The 14,368-nt window shown below is 40.8% G+C and overlaps 1 protein-coding gene across 1 annotated transcript in view; it reads left to right on the top strand.

Moving 5' to 3' along the window:
• Positions 1-156: 156 nt before the first annotated feature.
• The window catches only part of UBAP2 (ubiquitin associated protein 2), a 78,499-nt gene continuing 64,287 nt past the window's right edge, over positions 157-14,368 (top strand). Inside the window, exon 1 of the mRNA XM_010569315.1 lies at positions 157-176. The gene's annotated coding sequence lies outside the window, so the exon portion shown is untranslated. The remainder of the gene's footprint in view (positions 177-14,368) is intronic.

The following is a 14,368-nucleotide window of genomic DNA, read 5'->3' as shown; positions in this document are numbered from 1 at the left end:
GGAGGCCCGGCGCCCCTCCCCCGCCCAACGGTCCGGGGACGGCCGTTGCTCCCTCAACGACCCGAGGCCCCCGGGACGGGCCCGTCGCCCTCCCGTCGCCTCCCGGGAGGCGACGGGAGGGCGACGGGCCCGTCCCGGGCCCAGTTCCTCTTGCCGGTGGGTGCTTTTGTCCGGCGGTAGGTGTCTGCCAGGACCGCCCCTTCCCGGCCGCGGAGGGGTTGGGGGGGGGGGGGGCGGGGGGGGAGGGGAGGCGGCTCTGCCCTACTTTTCCTGGCGGCCGCCCGGGGGAAGCTTCGCCCTGCCCTAGATTGCCACCCCCCCAACACGCAGATGCACCCCCCCCCCACACACACACTCTTCAGGGGCGTGGGGGGGGGCCGCTGAGTAGGCCGCGGTTGCGGGCAGCTCCCGCTCTGCTCCTGCCCGGGCTCCTGTCGGGAGTGGGAGCCCACCCGCCCCCCGGTGGGTGCCGGGAGAGGTGGGTTAGCTTTCCGCTTTCTCTGGTTCGGGGCAGTGGGTCCTGCACCCCATCCTGGTTGTTCGTCATCCACTTACAGCTGGGGGTTTCTCTCCTGATGGGTTCGTGCTTCTCGTGGCTCTGTGGGCTTGGGGGTGTGAGGAAACTGGGGTGCAGCTGGACCCCTCAGAGGAGAAGTGGGGCTGGTGGAAGGTTGCGTGCCTTTGGGCTCCTTCCTAATCTCGAATCAGGCCATGGTAGTGCTGGCAGCACAGAAGGGGAACAAGTGGGTGAATAACTTGATTTGTGCTTTGTGTAGGGCTTTACTTCCATGTTGTCTTTCCCCATCTCCTTCTCGGGTGCTCCCTCGCTGGTGGGGGTGGGTAGGACAGCCCTGTCACGGTCACAGTGTTGCTACAGAATTCACTGACAATAGCATTTCGGCAGCAACAGTAGGTTACTTGAGGACATGGTGACAAATGAAATGTTCTCTCTGTTAACCTTCTCTACCTAGTCCTTCCTCACCCCCGATTATGTGTGGTTTATGAGAATTGAAGTCAGGGCAGGGCTTTGCTATTGGGCTGGCTTATGTTGCATTTAAAAACAAAAAAGAAAGCTCTTCTGTGTTTGCTGTTGTTGTCAAAGAAAATTGCAGCAGGAAGGTGACCTGGTAGAAACCCTTCTGCAAGAAACTGGATGTAGAAAGGGACCTGGTGCACCTTTGAGCCTGATGGCAATGATCTGAACTCTGTGATGTGAAATAGATTTAAAAATATGTGCTGAAACATCTGCAGTGCTATTGAGCAGCTCCCAGGTGGCATTCAGGGTGAACCTGGTTTGAAGCCTCTTTTACAGGTGTGTTAACATCAGGAGCATGGACTTGCAGAGCCCTCTTGGTTGTGTTCAAAGGAACATGCAGTGTTGTGGAACAGAAACTTCGGGTTTGGTGTGGAGCTATGTAAGGGGAAACTCATGGGGGCCAGCCCGCTTCACCTCTAGCTGCCAAGCAGCAGTTGGTCCCTAGTCATCTCAATTTGAGTAAATGCTGAGCGCTTATAATACAGCAGCAGATCAAGGCGATAGCCTCTGGCGTGGTGGTGGCTGGTGAAATGGAGGGGCCGTCCTGGCATGAGAGCAGCTGTTTTTTTCAAGGAGAGAAATTGGAGCTGGATGTGAGGGAAGGGAAGGGAGGGGGAGCATGTGCAGGCCTGGAGGAGCAGTGCTTGCCGTTGAAACGGAGCCCTTCACAACAAACAGCAGCGACTCAGCCTTCTGAGGCTTTGCCTTTTTAATATTTACCAGGCCCTTTTAGCAATTCCTGTGATTATATCATGTTCTCTGGTGGAATCTGTGTTTGGATTCCTACCTGGCTGACTCAGTATTTATACCTGGGCCCAATCTGTCTGTGGTAGTTTGACCTAACTTGTTTAAAGAATTTATTTTTAACCTTACACTAGGTAACTTGAAAGCAGGGAAGGCTAAATCATGTTGCAGCATTAATGATGTTTTGGGACTCCTGGAGGGTTACATGGAGAAACTGGATTAACTGGTGTAAACCAATTTTGATGCAGAGTCTGAAAAATGAGCCAGCTTTTGTGTTTATAACCTCAACAATCTTGGTAACTTAAAGGAGTGAGGGAGGAGTGGGAGTTGGGCAAGCTCTGTTCTGCTTTGTTCTAGTTACAGCTTTATCAGCATATTGATTTAAAAAAAGTGTTTCTAGTAATAAAAACAAAGGCATGGAAATCCAGAACTTTAGGCTGTTTCACTTGTGTTGTTTTGGCCAGTCTTCAAAACAACTCCTGGTGCCATGACTTGCAAAAGGATTTGGCCATTCAAGGGGACTTTGTGGTTACAGACTGGCCACTAAAATCTAAGGAAGCTAAGGGAAAACCCAACAAAAAAAGTCTTGTCTGTTATCAGAAGCTATTATGTTTTAATTGTTAGGGTTTTTTTTTTAGTTCTTCCAGTTTTTAAGCTACTGTTTTAGGACTTGGAAGCAGATTTTTGATGTTTCATATTTCTTCCATGGGCTTTTATTTTATGTGATGCTTTTCTCATAGAATGCCATTTTTGGTATGTTTTATATTTGTTGCTGATGTCCCCCTAGTGATACTGATCATAGCAGAATAGTATGCTGATTAATAGTGCTTCAGAAACGTATGTACAGACTATTAATACTCTGTTAATATTTAGTATGGATAGTATTACTATTAATAGTGATGTCTACTTACAATTTCAGTAATGTTTAGTACCAGTACTTGGAATAGGATCTTCATGAAAGAACAGGAATACAGCTTTATATCTTTTATTAATCTTTTTATTTATCTTTTGTCACTTACTTCATTAAAGCACATGAGCAGGACTCTGAAGACCTCTTGTTGCAAAATGGAGTGGTTTGGACCGCTTAAAGAATCACCTCCAATGGTATTAGTAAAAATGATTTAATAGGAATTTATATAAAAACGCAACTTTACAGAATTCGATGGCAAGGTTCACACTATTATTGAATACATGGATGAAACGTACACAGGAAAATTAAGTTAGAATCAAACTAAAATTATGTATACAGAAACCAAAGACACAATCGGGTAAAAGAGAAACATACAAAGGAAAATAGAGTTAGAATTGATTTCTTGTGACTTGTACAAAGGTCAGGAATGTGAAAAAGTAGGGGAGACCCTCCTGTTGAGTCACGAGGTTCAGAGAAGACCCCCTTGCATTCTAAACTCCTGTTGGAGTCTAGGTGTGGCTGGATCGACTCCTAGTCTCAGACTTGGTCAACGGTTTATATCTAAAGAGATTATGAGTATAATAGCAGCCTAAAATTCATTCACAGTTGAATAAAGTTCATGACAGTAGCTTAAGTATAGATTTGAAATGCAATGTTTGTAATATACTTGCTGTAGAATATTCAGGTTAGTACACACATGCATAAAGGCACTAAGAGATGTATATACCTAAGCGAGTAAAACCTGTTAAAAATTCCCCTTGGATTCAGTGAAACTATTCACTTCAGATGCTTCGGCATCTTTCTCAATGGGCAAAGGGCTGACCCTCAAGGAGTGGAGAGTATCAGCACAAGTCTCATCCATTTTTGGTGACAGACCTGCAATCTTCGCAAAGAGAAAAGTTTGCGAGCTCTGAGAGGCATCTCACTCAGAGGGAGATGCTAGTTGCAGCCCGCTGCGGTCCAGGAGAGCTCAAAGTTTCTCACTTAGTACCACTGCTTACAGGTTCGGGAGATGATTGGCTTTAGTCATCAGCAAATTACTGGGATTCCAATTGCACTGGTACTATTAGGCATCAGTTGCGATTCAGTTAAGGAAGGCTCCAGGGCTATCAGAGAATGAATTAAGGTTCAGATACCAGATGCTGCAAGGCAGTTAGGAGAGGACAGAGATATGTCTCAAGGTTGTCAGGAGAGAAGTAATTATCTCTGTTCCCGTCCCCTGCCTCTGCTGGGCAGCAGGAGTCCTTGGAACGGTCAGCACGACTCCCTGTCTTAGCCATGCAAGAGTTCCTGGTGCGGTCAAGCAATGCTTAACCGCCCAACTCATTTTACTTTTACTAAGATGTAGAGAGACTTCCTGAGTTCGTAGATCAGCCCAGAGAGGTGGAAGAAATGCACCACCACACCTGTGTTCTGGGCTTGGGTTTGCAGCAGCCTTGTATGACCTTGGTAAAAGAGGAGCCAAGTGACTTGTTGTCCCATTCATAAGATGACAGATTAAAGAAACTCAGCATTGTATTTGTATACTTCAGAAGTATTGAATGGAAGGTGCTAGAGGAAATATGAGTAATATCCACTTACATGATGTTATTCTGCTGGAGCTTTTTGTTGAATTTTGTTTTTTTCTGATACAATCTGCTCACTTGTAGCCCATTGACTCCTCTTTGCTTTTCAGAGAAGATCTAGTCTGGACTTGTACTGTTTTTCATATAACTTTCCTAAACGGGTTGTGCTCATTAAAGTGAGAGCTGGGATGAAAGGTTGTGAAGTAGCTCCTTTGCAATTACTTAAGGTTTGTATTTTGCAAAAATTGTACAAAGGCTTTCTCCGTTTTTCTCTAACATGAAAGTCCACGCTCTTTAATTTTGGCTGTCTAAACTGGCAGTTTGTCGGAACTCCCCATCCATCTGGGGCTGCTGCAGTCTGTTTCACAGGTGTGGTACCTTCAGCCCTTTTCTCCCCACTGCTTCTCAATGCTGTGAAGAGTGAACAGTGACTAGAGACAGACAGATTAGAAGTGATACAGTCTGATGCCTAAGATCTCATGGCTTGCTCAGCTTGCTTTTACTCCATCGTAACTATTTTGCTGAGCATATTGGTTTTTTTATTTTCTCTCTAGATTGTAAAACTTCTAAGATAGGTTGTGTGAACAACTTTGCACAGTTTCCTTGCATGAAGTTGTTTCTACTCTCAGTTCTCTTGAAATTCTCTTTTTTTGTCCATCTGTCTTTGTGAAAGCTGCAAGATACTGTGGCTTCTTTTGAAGGTAAACTTGTCAAGCTTTTTCCTGCTCCTTCACCAGCTTCTTAAATCAGTGTTCCAACAGATGAGCTTGGAGGAGTCCTTAACCTGGCCAAGTGTAGCGTTTTGCATTAAAACAATGAAATGTTTCCCATATTGAGAGAGCTTTGATCTTTCTTGAGACTTAAGGTTTGCCTGAAGTAGTACTCCTATGGTGAACTTTATGGTTTTGGGTTTTTTTTACTTTATCATACAGGAAACACAGTTTATTCCAGATCTGCAGAAGATGCAGGTTCAACAGAATATGTGTTACAGAATCATTTAGTACTTGAATCCAAAGTTAAAGGAATAAAACACAACTTTTTTCTTAACCTCCAGATTTGAATCATCAGGTTGCACTTTTTTTAACCTGGTTTAATGGGGTGAAAAAAAAAATCTGTCTTAATCTGTTAGGCAGCCCCATGGTTGAAGGTGTAAAATTTGAATCCAGTAGCTATGAGCATATTGCTAAATATTTTAATGGTTAACTGCAGAGGGAGGAAGTCTTTTTGCAGTTTTACTGTGTGTGGCATAGGTTTAATCTAGAATATTTCAGCTGTATTTCTTATGACTAAAATACTGTTCCTGGAAGTAGGATGAAGCTTTAGAGACAATATTGAGATTGCTTTTGAGCAATCTCAGTATTTTTTAAATGTTAACTGAATCATGGCTATTTTATGGTAAACAAGTGACCGATATCACATTGTCCGTGTTTCCCTGTATTTGAAGGCTGTTGCTGACTTTTTTAAAATTATTTTTTGCATTTACATTCTTCCTTGATTTTCAAACTTTTATATTGTCTTAGATGCAGTTTCACAACAAGAATCTGAAAGGAATCCTGGTGCCAAACCCTGCTCTGCCGTCGGGCTGTACATAATACATTGTATTTGAGAAGTTCTGGCCCATGCTCTTAATGGGTTGGACCCCGAGGGACAGATGTCTTCTGTTACTGGGCTTTTATTTCAGCTTTTAGTCACACGTTCTTTAGGTCACTGACTTGTGGTCTGTTTTGAGACTGACATGAGAGGGACCTAAGTTACTGGTGTTAACTTTGGGTGACTAAAGTGATGAGGGGGAGCAGTACTGCAGTTCCTGGTCTTGTGCTTCACTTTCTTTTATTAGTCACTGAATGAATTTCTGAGTGTTTTGAGCATGGGGTAAGAGTCAAGGGGTAGCTGTCTGAAATTCAGTTTAGAGAAAGATTGAAATAGTGTTATGAGCTTGGTGAAGGCAAGTTAATGAATATGCAAAAGTGGGTTTTTTTCAGTGTTTTGGAAAACCTTGTGGCTTCTGATACATGTCCTCAACCTTTTGGGTTTCTTTGCTGCTTCTTGATGTCCAGATAACAGCCATGGCCAGGAATTTTTCTTTGCATCTTAGGAAAAGACCCATATTATCTTTCTTGAATAGCTCTCTGTTATGACTGAAAGTATAAAACTCCTTGCAGCTTTATACCTGTACTCCAGTTTCCACTGTTAACCATTTATCTGTTGATGTAGTAGTGTATGTTGCTGGATTTAAAGTCCCAGTGACTTTTACCCTACCTGATTTAATTGAAGGTAGGCATTCACTTGATTTTTCTTTATGTGACTGAGCAAAAATGCTAGAGCTTAAGAGTTGTTCCTAATGAAGCTTGCGGAGCATTTTTGATAATAGCTTTTCTGTTATAGGACTTCTTTCCCTTTTTACTTCACTTAGTCCCAGACTGGCTGAGGTTGGCAATGGCCTGTGGAGGTCATCTTGTCTCCCCATGCTAAAGCAGGGCCACCTACAGCAGGTTGCCCAGGTCACTATCTGGACATCTTTTGAATATCTCCCAAGGATGGAGTCTCCACCAACCTCACTGGGCAGCCTGTTCCAGTGCTTGGTCACCCTTACAGTAAAAAAAACATTTCCTGATGTTCAGATGGAACCTCCTGTGTTTCAGTCTGTGCCCATTGCCTCTGGTCCTGTCACTGGGCACTGCTGAAAAGAGCTTGGCTCTGGCTGTGCACCTTCCCTTCAGTTATTTATATACATTGATGAGACCGCACACCCACCCCACCCCCCAAACAAACCAAACCAAACCAAAAACTTTCTTCTCTAGGTTAAACTACTTGACATAGTCAAATCTGTCATCCTTCAGGCAAGCTCAAGGCCATATGTTCTTACATGCCTTTGAGAAGGAGGTGGATTAAGGATTGAATTTAGTAGGAGTGGTGGTAACAGCAATTCATGACTCTTGATAGGTGGAGAAGTGGGTGGGTTTGGGATATGTGTTTAGAGAAGGTGCTGTGAAAATGCAATAAGATGCATATTTCAAATCCAAATAATTTCTTTGCTTGCAAATAAGGAGTAATTGGCTGTCTCAGCTCTAGCTGAACTGAAGACTATAATTTAGCAGTTCTGTGAGGGAAGAAACACATCAGACATTTGATTGTCTGATAGTGATAAAATTGCCCAAGTCCTCTGTATCTTCTGTCTAGGAATTGTGTGGATTGTAAATGATGGTTTAATGCTCATACAGCTTTTAGGAGAGGTTAGGCTGAGTTCTTACTGTACTTTGGCATATGGAGCAGTTTATTTTTTAAAAGTACTTTTTAATAAGAGTAAAGCCAAAACTTTGCAGAATTACAGAAGTCCTGGTAATTAGAAGTGAACTGGATCAGCCTATTTTCCCTATTCTTGCAAATCCAGCCCTCTTCTCCCAAATCTCCAGGACCCCACAACTGTAGACAGGTTAAAATAAAGTTAGATGGTTAAAATTACTTCATAGTTAGGTATACTGAATCTGAGAATTGCTGAGACAGCTCTTTTAGTACAGTCCTCTGAAATGAAACATTAGTGAGATTTAGTTTCTGCTAGGAAACCTACCTCAAATATTTATATGACTTATCTCCCTTGCTGATTCTGTTGATTGCTAGGGAGTGCTTTTGAGTACTTCAGTCATGGGAGAAAGGGAAACAAAAATGTACAACTTTTATATTTCTTCTAAATAAACAAATCCATTGTCCTGGTTTCAGCTGGGATAGAGTTAATTGTCTTTCTAGTAGCTGGTACAATGTTAAGTCTTGGATTCAGTATGAGAAGAATATTGATAACACTGATGTTTTCAGTTGTTGCTATAGGTTTTTATACTAAGTCAAGGATTTTTCAGCTTCTCATGCCCAGTCAGCAAGAAGGCTGGAGGGGCACAAGGAGTTGGGAGGGGACACAGCCAGGGCAGCTGACCCAGACTGGCCAAAGGGATACTTCATACCATGTGATGTCATGCCCAGTATATAAAATGGGGGGAAAGCTGGCCGGGAACTGCTGCTTGGGAACTAACTGGGCATCGGTCAGCAAGTGGTGAGCAACTGCTTTGTGTGTCACTTGTTTTGTATGTTCTTCTCCTTCTTTTTGTCCTTCTTTTTGTCCTTCTCCTTCTTTTTGTCCTTCTCCTTCTTTTTGTCCTTCTCCTTCTTTTTGTCCTTCTCCTTCTTTTTCTCCTCCTTCTTTTTCTATTATTATTATCATTATTATTATTATTATTATTATTATTTTCTTCCTTTCTGTCCTATTGAACTATGTTTATCTTAACCCATGAGTTTTACTTTTTTTCCATCCTTTCCCCCATCCCACTGGGTGGGGGGAAGTGAGCGAGTGGCTGCGTGGAGCTTAGTTGCTAGCTGGGGTTAAACCACGACATCAATTAAAATAACTCATCAATGGAAGGCACCCCAAGTGTTTCACTAGTTATGAAATGACCCACCTATTATAAAATGTGATAAAACACATGGCAAGAAACTGCAGAACCATGCCTTTTTAGTTGATTTTAATATCTAAGCAAAAATTGAACACAAAAATGTACTGAGTGAGGCATCTTACCTTGCAGGCCAGAACAAGCACGTTTTGAACATTTGAGTCAGATTGTGGTAACTAAGACGTTTTCCACCTTGCAAAAAACAAGTAGCTGTTTGGGATCAGAGCTGAATGTAGGAGAGAACAAATGAAAGACTTCAGCAACTGGAGTCGGCATAGTTTTCCTGACCAGGACTTTATTAAGGAGCGGTGGGTGGCCAGGAACTGGTTTTATGGTTGTAGGTCCCCTTTATCGACAGACTCTGATTGAAAAGCTGACATGCAACTCTTCCTCCTCTTCCAGTTGCTCCATGGTATTGGAGAAAAGTTAGGATCAGTTGTTAGCGTGTTCCTTTAATGGTATGTTCTCTCCTTGACTTAGCAGACAGGTCCTAATGCTGGATGTAGAGGGAGAGGGACAGAATGAGTTGCTTGTGGAGGAGCAGGAGGATGTAGCTTGGCAGTAGTTGCAAGACAGGTTTGGGGTGGGGGTAAGAGGGGGGAAGAGTTCTGTATTCTTGATCACTGAATGTGATGGATTGCTACTTTTATTTGTTCAAATTATCCAGAGTCTGGCTCATAGCAGCAGAAATCAAATCATTAATGCTGGGGAATCTTAGGTGTGTCTTTACAAACTAAACAAAATTCCTGCTTTGTTGAACAGGCACTGAGAGTAATGAAATTACACCGGGAACGATGAACTCTGGTGAAATATATGGGGAGGAGGAAGGGGGTCTCTGTTCTCTGCATCACTTTTGGCTATTAAATCTGCGACTGTTTCAATGTTTTGAAAAGGTGTTGCTCTGTTAATGTGTAGCGGCTGGGGTTCAGTAATGCAAACTGGAAAGCTGCGAGATTGTTTTGTGTCTTCTGGTATTCCTATAAATGTGTTTTTATTCTGCATTGATGGGTATGCATAGTGCAGCATTGACGAGTTGCCTTTTTTCCCAGAAGTTTGTGTATGAACAGACATGCTGTGAAATACTGTGAAAGGTTTTTTTAAGGTAATCTTTTTGTTCTTTTGTAAGGGAGAAATGTTGAAGGGGAAGGGGATAAGCTATCTCTTCTGTCTCTCTAATGGTGGGGAAAGTTAGCTCTGTTTAGAGATCCACTTGGTTGTTCTGTTGAGTAAAATGAGATTGTTGCACCTCTTACATTTCCTGAAAAATCTCAGCTTTAAACTTCTCAGTTCCTCTGCCAGGTGAAGTGACCTCACATAAGCATAGCTCAAACACTGTGCTAAACTTCACTAAAATGTGTATCTAAACACGGTGCTAAACTTTGCTAAAATGTGTATCTAAACTACTTATAGTTAAAGCATAAAAGCATTCAGCTGAAGACAATGTGTAAGAGACTGGAAATAGAACTTTACACTAGGTTGGTTTATCCAAATGTATGTGTGGGTATTATGACTCTATCATATTTTATACTTGTATGATATTTATGGCTAGAGAGGTGTGGAGCGCTGCTTCCTTGAAATCTTGAAGACCAGCTTGGAAGAAGTGGTATGCTTAGCTCTTCTAGGACTTGTGAATTGACCTTCCAAGGAGTTCATCTTCTGGGATGTATCAAAGCTTGTGGAAATACTGACCTACAGTGTTTAGCCTCCACCCCTCTTTTTCAGAAGTTGTTTGTACTGTTAAAATTACCTGAATTTCTAATTGAAAGGGAAAAAGAAAAGTGGAAAGATGCCCTCAATTTACTTTTCCAAAAAATGAACAAAATTAAGATTTTTATTAAACTTCAGACCAGTTAAAAAATATTAAAAAAAGCTCCCCAAAGGCTCATCTTAAAGAAGATACTGTGAGTATTTTCCAATTGTATTTATATCCAAAACATCACAGCTGCAGGAGTCTCAAGGTTAACCGAAACATTATCATATGTTTCTAGAACTTAGGCTTTCAAGTCTTTTATAGTAGTTGGATATCTAACTAAAGCTCTGCAAGAGTTCAGCCAAAGAAATACTTGTTTACAGCATGAGAATTTTAGATAGACATCAATGTACTTCTGACACTTAAAACAACTTGTATTTCAGTCATGTTAAAATCTCTGCTGACAAGCGAGTTCCAGATAAACATTTATTTATTTGTAGTTGCCTCTGAAGTAAAATTACAGCCTTTTGTGGATTCACATTAGTGTGTAAGGTTGACTTTTTTTGACTCACCAGGTTTAATCCTAGTTCTCTTCTTGCCTAATGTCATTGCATACTTGGGCTCTTTGTTTTATTCCTTTTTTTAGTTTTATAGGAATTGTGATAATTCAGTTGAACAAAGGTTTTTGTTCTCAAATGTGCTTCCTTATTAGAATATACATTAAAGTCTAACTGATCATCTCTGATATGGAAGGCCTTACTCCTGGTGCTTTGTGTTCTGGGAATTTGCTGGGTTTTCTTCATTGTGTATATAATGTTTGAGAACTTAGAATGGTTTTAAGGGAAGTTATATCCCTGGCTTTGGGAATGAGATAATCTATTTAAACATGCTTTTTCCTTCCCTTTCTTCTTTGGCAAAAAAATCTGAAAAGAGCACAAAATGTTTTTCTTGGAGGTATTCATAACTCCGCAAATGGACTTTAATGAATAAGTGGAAGTAAAAATTCTACTCCTTAAAGTTGGTGTTCTCAGCAGTTGCATGTATACTCAGCAATGTTTAAATGCAGTGTATTGAGAGCTGGTTTATCCCATTCTATCAGTCTCTTGCATTCGATCCTGCAAAGAAATTCATGTAATGTAGGTGTGATCTCAGACTAACTTCCATGGCAACAAATCTCAAACCTCAGACTTCATGGCAAGGTTCTTTAGAGGTATCAAAACTAAGATCATGCTAACACCTTCTGCCTTAGAGTTTTAGAGCACAGCAACAGGGTTGTTAAGTATCAATTTTCAAATTTTAGACATGGGAAAATGGAGGGACCAAAAGGACAGTACCTACTTAGATGAGGCTTGTATGCTTTGAAAAAAACCACCCTAAACTCCTGAAGAACTGCATGTTTCAGTGTCCTGAAGGTGAGACAGTGAGCAGCCTTTTAGCAGTTTACTTTCTGCTGATTACAGCTTTGGGTAAATGCTGCCCTGTTAACAGTGTATCTGTCTTGGACTTTTTGCTCTTATCAGAGGAGATGTGTGGAATGACAAGTTGTGTTTTTCCTTTTACGATTTTTATTTTCACTTTATTCTAGTGAATCTGGTTGTTCTTACTAATTTTCAAAAAGCCATGTTTTGGGCAGTGTACTCATTGAGCTTGAAAAATGGTCTTTGTGAAATTGAGAACACGTTTAAGGCATCATACTGTTTTGCATTTTAAACTTGCCTACCATTGGTTTCTCAATGTATTTACAGTGTCTTCTTGGCTTTTACAGCAAGTGTGCTTAACAGTCCCCTGTTGTGCTAGAATTTTTAAATGACATTCAGTAAATGACTGAAAAAATATTACTGTGATTAAATTACTGTTACTTAAGTTTGTAATGCAGTTTTTAAAACTTGTAATATTTTATCTTGCTTATCACTTGCCCATCCTTTGCTTGACTTCTGTGTACATACAGCTTTTTGGGTTGCCTGGAGAAAATTGATGTTTATAACACGTCTTCTGCTGAAATGGTTTTAAAGATTGTCATTGCCAAACCATTTGTTCAGTGGAGTTTTTATAGGTGCAGCATGATCTCTAAAGCTGACACCTGTAATATTTTAATGCTGTTGCTAGAGTTGAATACTGCAGTTAGCAAAATGTGTGTTCTAGGTGCAATCTTGGAATTCATATGTGTACTGAGGATGAGGTGCTGCAATCAATATAAATAAGCTAACTGTTTCAGAAACTAAGATGTGAAGAGTGCAAGGCCCTTTTTTTTCAGAAGTGAGTAACTTCATCATGCAGCAAAGTGCTTCGTCTTTTAGACTGATGGTAAGATAGACAGGTGACTAATACCTTCTTGGGATGTTTTAGAAAACAGATTTTCTACTTAGGCATTTTAATATTGCCTTGCACAGTATATAAACTCGGCATACCTCTGTGGAATCAGGGCCTGTTATTCATTACTATGCTGTACTAAACTAACACAGCAGAATTCAAAAATATGTTTAAAAGGGAATGTAAGCTTTAAGAAAATAAGATAATAAATTTCTGTGAAAAGGAATTTCTTAATGGTCTATCACTAGGAAGGAAGTTTTGAAGAAAAACTTTATACAGTCATTCAAAAAATTATTCTTTGCACTTTTCTTCAATTTTGTTATAAGCTAGTCTGGCTTGGAAAGAAATGGTGGAGGAGAGTGAGAACCTCCTACTGGAGACAGAAAACTTGTGGCAGCCAAACAACATGTAAGTCAGTGCAGACTTGCAGAAAAAGGTAAAGGCAGCGGGGGGGTGGGGCTGGAACAGTGACTGTGGATCTTAGAAGCAGCCTATGGGTGGTCCCCCCACCCCCTGCCTTACACTGAAGAGGAAGTAAATACTGAATTAATTGCAGTAAAACTTTGGGCAATTTGACATCATATGTGAACAGTTTGTCTCTTTGGTATTGTCTTTAAAAAGGTTAAGATACTAAATAAGAAGTGGGAGATGAATTTCATTTTGCCTTTTTAATATTAAACACACAAGAACAACTTAGATGACTTTATTCCTACTTTTAGATTTGAATTCTCTGTGGAAGGCTCTTTATTTACCTGCTCCTTTCTAGCATTTTGTACTTTTGAAGTCTGCTTCTTGTAAAGATTGTTAATCCTTCATCTCTTTGGATAGTTTGGTATTGTTTTGGTGCAGATTAGACCTGACCTCATGTAGACTACTAAAATGGCGGAACCGGAGTAAGTGAATTTACACATGACACCAAGTTGAGAAGTTGTGATCATGAAGAAAATAATTCTAAAATCAAGTGGGAAATCTTGGGGTAAAACCAAGTTTTCTGACTGAAGCAGGTTAAGATTAGGATTAGTATGAAAGGAAACTAATCAAATCCACCTTGTTAAAGCTAGAAGAGGTGCTAATGATGCTCGTGACTGTAGAAGGAGCAATCCAGAAGTGGCAGAGAAATAAAAGTGATCTCTTACAGTTTTCAGTTCTTGGTGCTGTTTCTGTGGCTGCTTGTCTCTGAGCACCTGACAATAAGATTAAAAAAGGACACAGGTTCTCACAAAGTTTCACTTTGGAAAGCTAAACTGAACCAAATGGCCTGAGTTTTCATCAAGATTTTATGCACAGTAAAAGCATAAGATTGTGAAGGAAGGAAACCTTTAATACTGCCTTAGAAACTATTGTTTCTTTTCCTCCTTCTGAAACTTTATATTCAGAGTTGTATATGTCACTGTGAAAAAATTAGGTTTTTATTTTGGTGAATTCTCCTCTTGCCTAAGATGAACCTTGAGAAATATCATTATCAGTGGGAAAATTAGAGAAAGCTGTTCTAGGATATCTTGCTTTATTTAAAAGAGTTTTTTCAGCAAGACTCCTGGTTTTCTGTGGTTTTCTGAATATGTGAGCATATCACAAGCAGTGATCTGTACTGGTCTTCTTCCCTCAGTATGTAGTTCAAGGAGTAGGGCTCTGTACAGGTGCAGAAATGATACCTGAGCTCTTTGGTGTAGCTATCAA

Source organism: Haliaeetus leucocephalus, unplaced genomic scaffold (assembly GCF_000737465.1).
Source record: "Haliaeetus leucocephalus isolate CR32 unplaced genomic scaffold, Haliaeetus_leucocephalus-4.0 Scaffold269, whole genome shotgun sequence".
Lineage (NCBI taxonomy): Eukaryota > Metazoa > Chordata > Aves > Accipitriformes > Accipitridae > Haliaeetus > Haliaeetus leucocephalus.
Note: the sequence above shows the minus strand (reverse complement) of the source record. Positions and strands in the feature narration are given on the sequence as shown.